Here is a 14,288-nt window from a genome sequence, read left to right as displayed (position 1 = left end):
GTACATTTCCAAAGTATCTCCAATTTTTTTTTAAAGATCTCTGGTTCTAAAAATTGACTGTTCCCACATTAGCCTTGGAATGTAGCATGTCTTTCCTATTACTGTAAGCCTTGGTTTGGAGAAAGAAAGAGGTGGTCCTGTTTAAAAACCTGGAATTTTACAATTGATGTGCTATGATGTAAGGGACCACCTGTATAAAGCATTTTTATTACAGGAAAAGGGGCTTTAACTTGAGGTATGTAAGGAATTTACATTTAAGGAACCAGATACATTTAATATCAGTGCATGCTATGGAAGCTTCTTTCTGTGGACACTAAGCAAATATTTATCTCTATTTTGGCATAGTGAGCATGAAGGAAATGGATACTACTTAAAATGCTAAAATGCTCAGTCTAATTTAAGATGCTCATATATCTGTGATAAGATGAAAGGAAAATGAATTCTTGACCAGATTAGAATCTTGAGGGAACTGTCAATCAAATACCACTTGCCAGGCCTTGGGTTGATTAAATTCATATAATCCTATATACACATGCATATAATGAATGCAAATTTTACCCCATGAAGCCTAAATTAATAAACAGGATAAATATGGCTTTATTTTATAGAACTGTACAGAAGACACATAAAATGACCAGCAATTGGTGTATATTATATCTGTAGAATGTGTATCATTAATAACAGTATATTTTCATTAAAATATGGGTTATGAACCATGCTAAATACTGCGAACATCATTAATTTTCTGTCACAGTATATTATAAAATTTTAAAAGGCAGTAATTAACCTGACATAAGTGTTTCTTACAAGCCAGCTGGTAATTTCTAGATGAAATAATACATTTTCTAAATTATATTTTGATTAGTAGTAAAGATAGCAATATGACTAAATAAGAAAATTAAGTATGTCATTAATTGCAGAAAATTTTATTACATAGCTAATTCCCTCATTTTAGTATGCTGAGTTATAGTAATAGTGACTTTTAAAAAATCATTTGAGAAATAGTGCTTTCTTTTTCCTCCTAATTAAATGGTTAAAATAATCCACAAGACACTTCGTGTTTTATATATATGTGCTTTTCTATCACTACTGTTAATGAGTTTTTACAAACAGTATTCCTAGGCTTCCTTAAGAGCTATGAAAAAAATGAACTTGACTATTTATAGCTAGTATTTCAAAAATACTACTTGACTATAGGGCTAGATTATTAAAATATTAAGATTTAATTTAAGAGATGTGTTTACACGTACCCTATTTTTCCTCTCATCCATACAGAATCACAACTTCTTTAAATTCAGTCATATTCTTGAGTACCTCTTGCAACAGGCCCACACTTTTCTAAACCAATGAAAATAACCCAAGGAGTTCCATAAAGAACAATCATTTGAATAAAATATAAGTAACAAACAAAATTTCTGTCATCCTCTAATGCTATACTAGCTCTTCCAGAATTTGTGTGGTCTGTTGGGCACTAAGAATATTATCAGCCTGAACAACAGTAATCTCTTATTTGCCATTTTCTCTTAGGTGAATCTGTTTTTCTTCTCCGGTTTCTGTCAAACTTTTATCAAGCACTGTTTCATTTGGTTGAATGTGACAGCCTGTGTGAAAAGTCCAGGACTTTAACTTAAATTCTTCGGCTTATCTCACAGAAGAGTCCCAACTCACTACCCACTGGGTTTCTATTTCCAGGTCATAGTGTATTAATCTAGCCTAAATATAAGTGGTGTCTCTTTTACCAGTGAAAAATTGCCAATGCAAAATTACCCTCCTCTTTCCCCTCTATCTTTGCTCAGACTTTCACTTTGCCAAGCTGTACCCAAAAGAGAGGCTACAGAACTGGGCAGTCCACAAGAACCTCGCCATCTAAAGCATCTTCTTGAGGGTTAATTCCTGAATCCAAACATTCCAGCTATGTGCCAAGAAGAAATAGGAAGAACCAAGCTGGTGGGGGAAAGTAGCTGCAAATCTTTCAATAAAACAAAATAACAACAGCAACAGAAAAACTTAGGTGGTACTCTATCACAGTATATTAAGAAACCATTGCTAATTAAGGTCATTAAAGTTGTTTTTTTTTGAAAACAGATATAATCTCATATCCTTTATACTAAGAGGTAGACTTATAACAATACACAGTAACTCTATACTGCATTCTGATCAAATTCAGTGCTTTTGTTTGGTCACTTTAAAGCTGAGATATTTGGGCTAAAAGTGTATTTTTCATTAGCCTTTCAACTTGGTGAGTTAATATATAATGAAACAAGGATTATTACATATTTAGTGTAAGATGTTATAAACACTATAAAGTTACTGAGTGAAGTGGTTTTGAGAGTAGCTCTGGTTTTATAAATACATGCTTTTATCCATTTAGTGTTACTGGAAAGTAACTTCCTTGGCAGGTAGGAACTGTGCTTTTCTTGTTTCCTGCTATATTGCCAGTTAAGAGGTGGCTGGCGTATACCAGATACCTCTGAATTCTTATAAAACGAATCAATTTATTCCCTTATTGTAAAAGAGATTATATTTTGGGAAAATATTTCTTTCAGATGTTTAAACACTATTAAAAGAACATTTTACTGAAATAAAAATAAAAGGGCTCTATGTTAGAATTCTCATATATAAAGGACCCTCATTTATAAAGTCTGCTGTAACATTAAAAAAAGATTCAGGGTTTTTCTTTCAACAATGTTAAGTACACTGGTGACATTAAAGAGGAAACCACATATTTTTTTTAAGATCTTATTTATTTATTTGAGAGGAAGACAAAAATAGTGAGAGAGAGCATGAGTGGGAGACAGAGGAGCAGGGAGCCCGATGCTGGCTTCTACCCCAGGACCCTGAGATCATGACCTGAGCCAAAGGCAGATGCTTAACCAACTGAGCTACCCAGGTGTCCCAGAAACTATATATTTTAAATCAGACTTTTAAAAAATTCCTCCTCAGATTTTCTTCTATGAGGATAAGAAATATTAGAAAAGTAATAAAGCCAAGAAGGGCCACCTTCAGTTTTAGGTAGGACATGGGGAGGCATGACGGTTCTGGGGGAGTGGATGGGAAACTGAGTAAGTGCAGTTAGCACCATTATCTATCCTTTACTCTCTTGATACAAACAGAAGTGATTTCCCATTAATATATCGTTGGATTTGTGTCTGTGACTTCACGGCCAGAACCCACATTAGTGAAGCACAACACTAATGTGACTAAGTTAACACCAAAGACTGATGATTCCAGGAGTGTTTCATGTAAGTTCTGCTGATCTCATTTCCTGAACAGAAAAGAGGAGTTTGACTTTGTAACTTTGCCTAAGCACATCATTGATTAACCAGAAACTGTGCAATCCCAGAGAGAACATATATGTATGAATATGTGTGCATATACACATATGGATGATGTATATGGATATTTTATGAAATAGTCCCTTATTCATTCTAAAATAAATCCAAGAGATGAATTGCTGTATTATTTCTAACACAGATATCTTTGGCCGTGCATTGCTTTTAAATTGCTTTACTAGGATAGGACATTGCCAGAAATGAGAACAAATGTGGTAGTCAGGTGACTTGTCTTTTTTCATGCACGTTTCAAACTTTTGTGTATAAAAACAGAAGGTGCTCCAAAAACTTTTTTTTGAATTTGAGTACAAAGTTTTGAATGCTGAATCATGTCTCAGACCTAAAGGAATAAAACACGTTTGTATATTGATATTCATCATCAGAAAGTATTACGATGGAGGGCTGCACTGGCAATGCGTATGTGTTTATTAAAATAAAATTTTGGCCAAAAAAGCACAAGTTTTCCAAAATTACATTGGCTTTAAAATTATTTGAGAGAGAAAGAAAGAGAGGACACACGTGCACACGGGGAAAATGGGGGAGGGAGCAGAGGGGGCTGGAGAGGGACAAGCAGACTCCAGGCTGAGCACAGAACCTGATGCAGGGCTTGATCCCATGACCCTGGGACCATGACCTGAGCCAAAACCAAGAGTTGGACGTTTAACCAAAATTACATTTAAAGGAATTATCAAATACTAAGGTAATTAAGGTAATCTAATTATAAGTAAGGTACAGTTCTGTTTTAAATTTATTATTTCCTTTCTTTAATACAAATTAACCTAATTTCACTCACATTTTGCACACGATGATCTTTTATTTATTGCAGAAAGAAAGTAACCTATCTTTTGAACAATTCTTTGAAGGGGTTTTCATGAGGTAAAATGTTTTCAGGAATTTTGCTGTTATACTGGCATTCTGAACTCCCAAGATAAGCCTAAAGTCAAGTCCACTAACAAGTATTAGATGGCACACAAATTAAAGTCCTGAGGCTGAATTAGTAACTTATTTTCATTTTTTAAATCAAAACCACTGTTTGTAGTAACTAATTTGTTAAAAAATTATTCCTATCTTTTGCTTACTCTTTATCTCTAGGGCAAAGACAAATGAAATTAATCTCTGTAACAGCTAACAAAATCATTCCTGTACTACACACTGAAGGTGGGGGTGAGGGGAAGGATGGCATTCGTTGAGATTACTGTTATTTAAATATTTTAAAAAGGAAAACTGTTCTCTGGGCATAGGCTATATTTGGGCTACACTGAAAATTCAGCATCTGTTGGCATATAACCCTTTTCAAAGATTAAAATTCTAAAGTCCTTGTAAAAATAAAGTAAATTTTCCTGTGTGCTTACCAATGCATAAATCCAAAAGGATATGAGCTTCTGAAAGATTTATCTTGCCATGTTTATTAAGCTACCATCATTTGGAAAAAAAAATCTAAAATTATGCAAAATTTACGACTCTAGGCAACCGGTATACCAGAAAGAAGTTCTAATTTATGATTCATTATGAAGTTCAAACAAAATAAACCATATGATGGAGCTTTGTTAATGGTGAACAAAAAAGTCAATTTTACATAGTTTCATTACAGAACTATCCAGGAAGACAGAAGAACAATAACAATGAAGTATAATTGAAAGGTTTGGCAAAGTCTTTTCCAAAAAAAGTGGTGGGAGTGGCAGTATCATACAACTTGTCGTTAAAACTTAAGTCTTTTCCAAACCTGGCATGCCATGCTTTTATACTAGTTTTAACAGTTGACTGAGACTATAGTAGACTGAGAACTATGTCCTTAAGTGGGTTATTAGCTCCTTAACAATTATTGTAGTCTGTACAAAGTAATTTAGTAAATATCTCCTTCTTATTCAATGAATACTTATTATTAACTATTTCCAGGCTACCGAAAATGATATGGAGGAAAAATATACAGAAAGCTTTGGTTAATGTTTCTGATGAATTCACAGAATACATGCAAAATTTAAGACACTATTTTAACTGACATCCTCGTATTACATATTATACAACTGTAGTTCAGAGGAGCGACGTGATGTCAGACAGAGCTAATTAGAGGCAGACACTGAACTAATACTCTACTAATACAGTAAGCTGCTTCCTCATTTTAGGTAAATACATAGTTAACCACAAAATAAAGAAATAAATGCTTTCAAATAGTGGGGTGCAATTCTATGGAACTTCTGATATGGATATGGACATTTTCATATAGAAAGGACATAAAACCTTAGTAATTTGGATGCTAAAAAGGAGTGGTGGGGTTTTTTGGTTTGTTTGTTTGTTTTTTGTTTTTGCAGGGGTAGGATAGGATAACAGGCCATGAGAATATGCTGAGGTTTAGAAAGTTAGGCATATTTGGAGAACTATTATAGTAATTATAATCTTCAACAAGTAGTAAGAATATATACAGATAAAAGTCAAGGACCAATTTTGATGGTCTTTGAAAACCAGACTAAGACAACTCAACAGGTGGCATCTGTATGGATTAATGTGGTGTTTGGGGAAGATTACATTGGTAATTACAGGGTTGAAGGGCATGTAGGCTAAATAGAGAGCTTTTCTAATAACGACTCAAATGAAAATTATTTTCTTTGGGCTCGACCTTTGATGATGTGTGTTGATGGAGTGTTAGTTGAAACCATTAGAATAAATTGATGGGGCCTCTACAAAGATTGTACAAAAGGGTGGTTGGGTTTGTGGTCAAAGAAGATAGTGAGCTGGGTTTCGGTGACCTTAGTGATCAGTGGACTGCATATGTGCAGAGGAAGGGTTTTGCATGAAAAGATAGTGATGATCTTCGAATGGTAACTCTGAATGTCATTCCCACTTGAAAACCCCCCCTTCCCCAACTTGACTCCAGGTATAAGGGAAGAACAGCTTCACTTGGATTGCTTCCATTTCTTTATGAGTGGAGTAACTGTTTAATCTCAAGGGGAAAAAAAAAGGATCATTCCATAAAGAAATGTAAGATATAGGTCATAAATAAATAGATCATGAAGGCAGTTAGTTGTAGACATGATAATCAACGGAAAATATTTAATAGAAATCTTGTATTTTTATCAGTAGTCAACGGTGGCAGGATTAAAGGACATATTATGGGTCTAAATAGGATGCAGTTCCATATGGTGGCTCAAGTTCAATATGAGATAAAAGTTCTCCATTTTTTTTTCCAAAGTATGTAATTAATGTAATAAGTTTCCCTAAAACTTTCAGGTATCCTTGGAATAATCCACAAATCTAATTTGACACATTACTTCAGGGATTTTGGATTCTACTTTTTTACAAAACCTTGAAGAACTATTGCCCTTTTCCTTAGGAACGGTGCATCTAAAAAATAAAACTGAGGGACACATGGGTGGCTCAGTGGTTGAGCGTCTGCCTTTGGCTCAGGGCATAATCTTGGGGTCCTGGGATTGAGTCCCACATCAGGCCCCCCGCAGGGAGTCTGCTTTTCCATCTGCCTATGTCTCTGCCTCTCTGTGTCTCTCATGAATAAATAAAATCTTTAAAAAATAAAAATAAAGCTGAACTCCAAAAGACTATCCAAAATCTTTTGTTGTACACTAATTTTGTCACATTAAATTTTACTTGGAAGAAAGTGGAACATTAATGGAACTTGGAAATATTTGTTTTACTTTGATCTTATGATATCTGACCTCTACAAAACAAAGAAGGAACCTTAAAAGTGAAGTAAAGAGAAACATAATGTCGAAATAGAGAATTAAAATCAGCCAAGGCACTCAACACTTCTCACCATTGACCTCATCTCCCCAGAGGACAAATGATAAGGAGAATTAGTTTCAACCAAATTTAGAAAATAATATGAACCAGCATTTACTGGATAATGACTAAGTAGAGATCTTTGTGGTAGGCTCCAGGAATTAGCACTCAAGGATTTTTCATTACGGTGGAGAGACAGCAAATGCTACTTTATATGGTTATCTATACCTGTGTTTTATTTCTACATCCTAAAATCCTATTAAAGAAGCAAAAATAAAATAACCAATAGGTGTTGAGATTAGTAAAGTTGCATGGAGGAATTTGCCTTTAATCTGTACTTTTAAGATATGAGGTAATAGACACTAAAAATGGCAAAACCACTTAGCAGATGGGACATGGTCAGAAATCCTAAAATCTCTGTCAATGTGACTATAAGAAAGTAAGTGTCATTTTGGCCATCATGACCTTCCATTGCTAATCTCGGGACTGTAGAAGACCGTTGTATATTTTCATCACACTTATAAAAACAATCTCTTACTACCAAGCCACATTTGCAATGTTCTAAGTAAGTGTAGGAGGTGAATCTAGGATTCCCATTTCTCACCTAACAACCTAAATGCCTGTGAGGAGGTTAGACTACAGCTAGTTTCTCCTAGAGGCAAGGGACTGGATTAAGTATCTGGAGATCCTTCTAGCTGTGTAATTATTTTGTATCGATTTTAATTATCCACAAAGCACGAAACTGCTGAGAGCTCTGATTCCAAAGCCATGACCTAAATGTTCCAGAGTCCTACCCTTTCCCCTGTTAATTCAGTTCCCTTGTCTTTACGGGAAAATTAACGCTACAGATAAAGCTTCAGGTAGCATTTGTCTTTTGGCAATGAAAATAAAGAACTTAAATCCTAACAGATTTAAGTTTAGAAGCTTACTTTGCAAGTTCCAAAGGTGACTTTGATCCAAGGTGTCTAGAAAACAAGAATACGAAAGCCACATTCTCTTTAATAACTCATAGTCCACATTTACATTTAAATGAAATATCCTTTTAGATGCTTTCTTCTATGACAACTATTCAACAGATCATTTTATAAATTAGGTTTATTTTATTTAAAAAATACTGATTAAAAGTTTTAATCTGTGGTAGGAAATTCAGCAGTGCCATAGATCCTAAGGTCTTTCCAGATTCATAAAGTGTCTCTCCTTGTCATTTGGCAACTTCATGAGAGATGCTCTCCCGAAGCAGCAGATGTTTACACACATAACACTCTTATTCTACAAATTCTTAGATGAACAAAGAATAACAAATAATAGCAGTTGCAGAATACTTTTCATTTTTAGTGATTCTTAAGCAAGGTATCCCTGATTTCCGGCAATTTCTAATCTGCTAATTGGCTCTGTCATCATTAGGATCGACAAAAGCAACCTATGTTTGAGCCACACAAAGACAGCAGCTGTTCCCATAGTGTTACTGTAGAGTTACACCTCCTGGATAGCTTAGATTTATGCCTCTAGTCCAATCTGTCAACTTATAAAACAAATTAAAAAGTAATTTTGAAATGAGTAAATCATGAATGATGAGTCACAGGACTATATAATATTTACCTCATTGATGAGTTATTCTTTTCTATCATCTAGTATGTTTGGCAGGCTTGTGTGTGTGAGAGTCTGTGTGTCTGTGTGTATAGTTCAGCCCCCTCCCCTTTCTTGCACCTGTGCAAATAGCTGGAGGGTCACTAACTTAGGTGATATGTCCATAGAAGTCAAAGGATAAAATAGGTGCTATAACAGTGATGAAATACTCCAGAAGTAAATATTGCAAACTGCTGCTAATTCATACTTTATGGCGAGGTTTCCTTATCAGTTGGACCACATTTCTCAATTTCTATTCCACTACTAGCTTTATCCTATTAAACCCAGAGGAAAGGTTGCATCTTCAGACATGGCTTACCGAGTACTGGCATAATTAGGGCTTATTCCCTGATAGCTGTTTGGAGTTATATATTCTTTCAATGTCCTGTTTTCCTAGCAAAGATCAGTGTCAAAGGAGAAAGAAATAGAGGGAAATAATTGGAAAGGAAGAGAGGAAGGAGATCCTAAGAATTCAGCTGAATAGGGATGGCAGAAGGAAGCAAAGAAAGAAGGAAAGCAAGAATAAGACGATTTTAGGCTTTTGCTATAATTCTTTAAAATACAGCTCAAAGATTCACAGTTCTAAATCCTTACTGATACTGCCTCACATCTTCATACTATCTTGTATGGTCAGCATCACTCTAAACGGCATAAAATTAGGATTTCAGGAATATCTTCCCCAAGTAACTGGAAAACCATACCCAATGATCTTTAACAGCACTCAAAAAATAGATATTGAAGCATTCTAGCTTTCAGAGAATTAAAAATTATCTAGATGGCACTTATCAACATTTTTATGAGCTATTTTGTTCTGAACAATGTTTCAGCATTAGAGCATGACAAAATCTTTTAAAGTGAGGCTTTTTGTTTAAAAGAATCTGAAGGATTAAGAGAATTTATAATTATTTCTGTCTCCTTAACAAGATGGCATGTAAACAATCTTTAATTCCAGTTTGAAAATAAGAAGCTCCCAGTATAAGAATATGGCTATTTAAGTAATTGTTCAGCATGACTTACCTTAATTTGTTTGTCTTTATATTACAACCATGTCTCTTTTTTATGTATCATGATGGTATGTTCAATGAAAGTACTAAAAGTACTGCTAATTGTATTTCTATGATCATTCTTTTCTGTGCAATCCTAATAATTTAAGATAGGATTTCAGTTCTGTTCATTTATAAGATAAAATCTAATTTCTTCTCAAACTATAACATTTAAAAGTCATAAAAGGCAGCCTCTCAAGAAACAGTAACAGAGAGTAAAGTACCAAAAGCATCATCACTATTTATTTCCCTTTTTCCATATCCAAATAAGTTATACCCAGGTTGACAAAGAACCTTGGCAAAGAAGTCCAAATTGTAGCATAATTATTACAACCTAATAGATTGATCAAAATGGCTTCCTTCAACTTGACTAAACTTCAGAGTCTTCTTCCTAATTCTAGGCCTTTGATCTCTCTTTTCTAAGGGCATTTTAGAAAACTTGTAATTGTAAAATCCTTCTGTGCTCCTTTGAGATGTAAATCTTTTTAAAAGCTTCTTTCTGGTTTTACACCCCACAATAGTCTTCCTCAAGAATCTGGAAGCCATCTCTTTAAAATTTAATCACCAAGGAAGATAATGCCCTTATCTTTAGCTGGCCTGGTCCAAGTTGTAAAACTATCTCCTGTCTTGTGGGGTAGGGGAAAGTTTCTTTTTCCTGTAGGTAAAGCCAGTTAGCAAACAGAAGCCTCCTCCTGACCACTTAAAACTCTCTTGCCCTTGCTTCAGTGGAGTAGAACTCAGATTGAGTTCTGGTTTCTCCTAATGCGGAAGCCTTGAATCAAGGCTTCCTTGCTTGTTCTTTTTTTTTTTTTTTTTTTAATTTATTTTTTATTGGTGTTCAATTTACCAACATACAGAACAACCCCCAGTGCCCGTCACCCATTCACTCCCACCCCCCCCCGCCCTCCTCCCCTTCTACCACCCCTAGTTCGTTTCCCAGAGTTAGGAGTCTTTATGTTCTGTCTCCCTTTCTGAAGAAAAAAGCATAAAGGACTCAAGAGACTTCATGACTGCAGAATTTAGAGCTAATCAGGCAGAAATTAAAAATCAATTGAATGAGATTCAATCCAAACTAGAAGTCCTAACGACGAGGGTTAACGAGGTGGAAGAACCAGTGAGTGACATAGAAGACAAGTTGATAGCAAAGAGGGAAACTGAGGAAAAAAGAGACAAACAACTAAAAGACCATGAAGATAGATTAAGGGAAATAAACGACAGCCTGAGGAAGAAAAACCTACGTTTAATTGGTGTTCCCGAGGGCGCCGAAAGGGACAGAGGGCCAGAATATGTATTTGAACAAATTCTAGCTGAAGACTTTCCTAATCTGGGAAGGGAAACAGGCATTCAGATCCAGGAAATAGAGAGATCCCCCCCTAAAATCAATAAAAACCGTTCAACACCTCGACATTTAATAGTGAAGCTTGCAAATTCCAAAAATAAAGAGAAGATCCTTAAAGCAGCAAGAGACAAGAAATCCCTGACTTTTATGGGGAGGAGTATTAGGGTAACAGCAGACCTCTCCACAGAGACCTGGCAGGCCAGAAAGGGCTGGCAGGATATATTCAGGGTCCTAAATGAGAAGAACATGCAACCAAGAATACTTTATCCAGCAAGGCTCTCATTCAAAATGGAAGGAGAGATAAAGAGCTTCCAAGACAGGCAGCAACTGAAAGAATATGTGACTTCCTTGCTTGTTCATGCAAAGTTGTAGCACTGGGTTACATTCAGAGAAAATTAGTGAACATGAAAGTTTGGCATCTTTATAGGGAAAAAATTGTAATTAAACTCTCCTAATGCTACCTACCTATAAATACTCCGTTCAAAGAGAGAGAGAGAGAGAGAGAGAGAAAACAAAAAACAGGCATATCTGCAAAGCCAATTCATAAGGATTATACTTAAAGCTGTTTTACAGATGAAACATACATGTAATGATTTTAAAAACCTTAAAAAAGCAAGGTCGAGTTTTCCAATTATATAATAATGAGCATACAAGCCATCATTTGAACTTGACTCCTTAGGGTTTAAGTTAAAAAATCATAGTGTTCAAGTTACTAGCAAATTTAAAGATAATGCTGGTTAACTACCATCACAAATAAAGAAGCATGAACAGGATGTTCTTCAATAAGTAAACATTTCCAAATTGAATGTTTCTACACTGAAAATTTCCTTTTAAACTATACATTCTTTGAACACAAAACTTAACTTTCTCCTAACTTTACACTTTTTTTCTTTTTTTTTTAACTTTACCACTTTGAAAGTGACTAAAAGTAAGTAACTTCAATACAATGAAGTTCAATACTTGACTTTCTTTACAATTCTTTCCTACCTTATCTCTAAAGCCTTGCTTAGTTACTATACCTTTTTTTTATTTTATTCAAGGAAAATCTGAGTCTTTATACTTTGAAATATTTCTTGAGACTGCCAAAATACAGGTTTTCAGATAGCTGATCAAGATGAGCCTTTATCTACATGACTAGCTAGCTAAGATGGCTACAGTACACCCTTTCAAATGACTGTACAGCAAATTTCTTAATATATGTTCTTATCTCTAATAATTTGGTATACTAAGGATTATCTCTTTTTGTTTTGACTTACAGATTTCCCTTAACTGCTATCTAAAAGCTCTCTCTACTGGAGGAGTAGATAGGGGAATGGGTAATTGGGTGATGGGCATTAAGCAGGGCACTTGATGTAATGAGCGCTGGGTGTTATATGCAACTGATGAATCACTAAATTCTACCCCTGAAACTAATAATACACCCTATGTTAACTAAATTGAATTTAAATAAAAAAATTCTTAAAAGTTAAAAAATAACAACTCTCACTGGCAAATAACTAACTGAAACCAATACGTAAAAGCATGTGAATCTTAGGAGTAACATAATGGGAGATTTCTTCCTCCCCAACCACCTTAATTCTCAACATAAATAAAGAGCCATTAATCTCATTTTTATTTGCCCAACCTGAACCTACACTTCAACTTCTATTCTTGTAGATTTGTCTCCTTTTATGGAGGGGTCCTACCTCCGTTCTTTTATATTATATTGAGCCTCCCTTCTCATAAGTAATATTATTTTTAGTAAAGCAATAACATTTAAGTTTGCACAGAACTTGAGCCATATCTATGTCATATTGCATTCTGCCTAATGGCAGGAGCTAAATTTATTAACTGAATAAATGATTCCATAAATCAGGGAGACCCAAAACTCACCTCTCAGAATCTTATCAGCGGAGAATCTACCTCAGACTTTAGACTAACCTTCTTGAGAAATGCAACCGGTGCCACTCATGGGATAAGGTATCTCTGATGTCATCACAGGAAGCCTAATTGCTCCCTATGGTTGTCCTCCTGTTCAAAGACAGATTCCAAATTATCTAAGATTCAAATTTTAGTCATCTTAAAGCTCCTCTCCTTCTTTCACTGGAACTAGACACAACAAAATCTAAACCTACTAGGCAAGGCATGATTTCTGTGGAGTACTAACCAGAGGATGACCCTTTGGCTTTTCAAACTTCAATTACTAACATGTAATATTTCCGTATGACCTGTAAGAATCTGTAAATTCAAGATATTATTTGCCTCCAGGGAATCTGAGAGTCCCACAGCTGCTTCTTGTGCTTCTACTGTACTCTCAAGACAGGGTTGTATATTGTCTTTCCAAAAACAACTCATATTTATTTTTATATATTTGGTTCTTTAGATTTTTCACTTCAATATCTAGTTTGATAGTACAAAGACAATCTGTTTTGATTGGCTGACACGCTTTCTCAATTCTAGATGTGAGGTAGAAACGATGGTTTTAATATCTCAGTTCATGCTTCCTTAGTTGACTCTTAGGTCTTTCACAAGTGGAATGGACTGGTACTGACTCTGGGTCAGGAATCAGTTAGCAACAACTCCAGAAATAAATATAATAATACTGTTTTTACTCACCCCAGAGGATTGCTGTAAGGGTCAAACAAAATATTTTATAAATGGCAAATTTTAAAACATCTTTATTGAGTAAAGAGATTTGAACAAATGTTCTTTCATTAGAGAGACCATGACCTATAAGACATATAAACTGCATTTGTTAAATATAGATTATCCACAAATTCTTCTAATGAATTTCCCGAAAAGAACTAAATACACAAACCAGGCATTTTTAAAAATTTCTACATCAGGAGGATTCCACTTTATCTCTTTCTCTTTCAAAAAGCCAAAGGATGTATAAAGAAAATTTACCCTGTAGATTTCTTGCTAATATCTGTATAGAAGCTTATGGTAAATACTCAGAAAGTATTAAACTATTCCTAAAATGTATAATCTCCAAGGGGTTCTGACATACGAAGTTGAGGATATTCAACTACTCTTATTTCTCTACTCTTTCAAATGGGATGAATTTAATGGACTGTATTAGAAAAATACTAATACTGTATCACATGGTCTACACTTGACAAGTAGTTTAGGATGGAAATAAATGCTACCTCAAGAAACATTTAAATTTTTTGTATTGTTAAATCGAAGGACTTAGAAGCCTCAAGAATGGCATCCCTGGACTACTTTTGATAATAC

The 14,288-nt window shown here is 34.8% G+C and overlaps 1 protein-coding gene and 1 long non-coding RNA gene across 5 annotated transcripts in view; one reads left to right on the top strand and one right to left on the bottom strand.

Annotated features, from left to right (window-relative positions):
• SYT1 (synaptotagmin 1) overlaps positions 1-14,288 on the bottom strand; it is a 537,260-nt gene that overhangs the window by 445,987 nt on the left and 76,985 nt on the right. The window lies entirely within an intron of this gene.
• Positions 1-14,288, top strand: part of LOC144282229 (uncharacterized) — a 182,051-nt gene that overhangs the window by 146,564 nt on the left and 21,199 nt on the right. Inside the window, exon 3 of one of the 2 annotated variants that reach the window (XR_013350569.1) lies at positions 1,797-2,046. The exons of the other annotated variant lie outside the window; for it this stretch is intronic. This is a non-coding gene — a long non-coding RNA (uncharacterized LOC144282229). Of the gene's footprint in view, positions 1-1,796; positions 2,047-14,288 lie in introns of those variants that run through there. 2 annotated transcript variants of the gene reach the window in all.

This window comes from Canis aureus, chromosome 13 (genome assembly GCF_053574225.1).
Source record: "Canis aureus isolate CA01 chromosome 13, VMU_Caureus_v.1.0, whole genome shotgun sequence".
NCBI classification, from domain to species: domain Eukaryota; kingdom Metazoa; phylum Chordata; class Mammalia; order Carnivora; family Canidae; genus Canis; species Canis aureus.
This window is presented reverse-complemented; position numbering and strand designations above follow the sequence as displayed.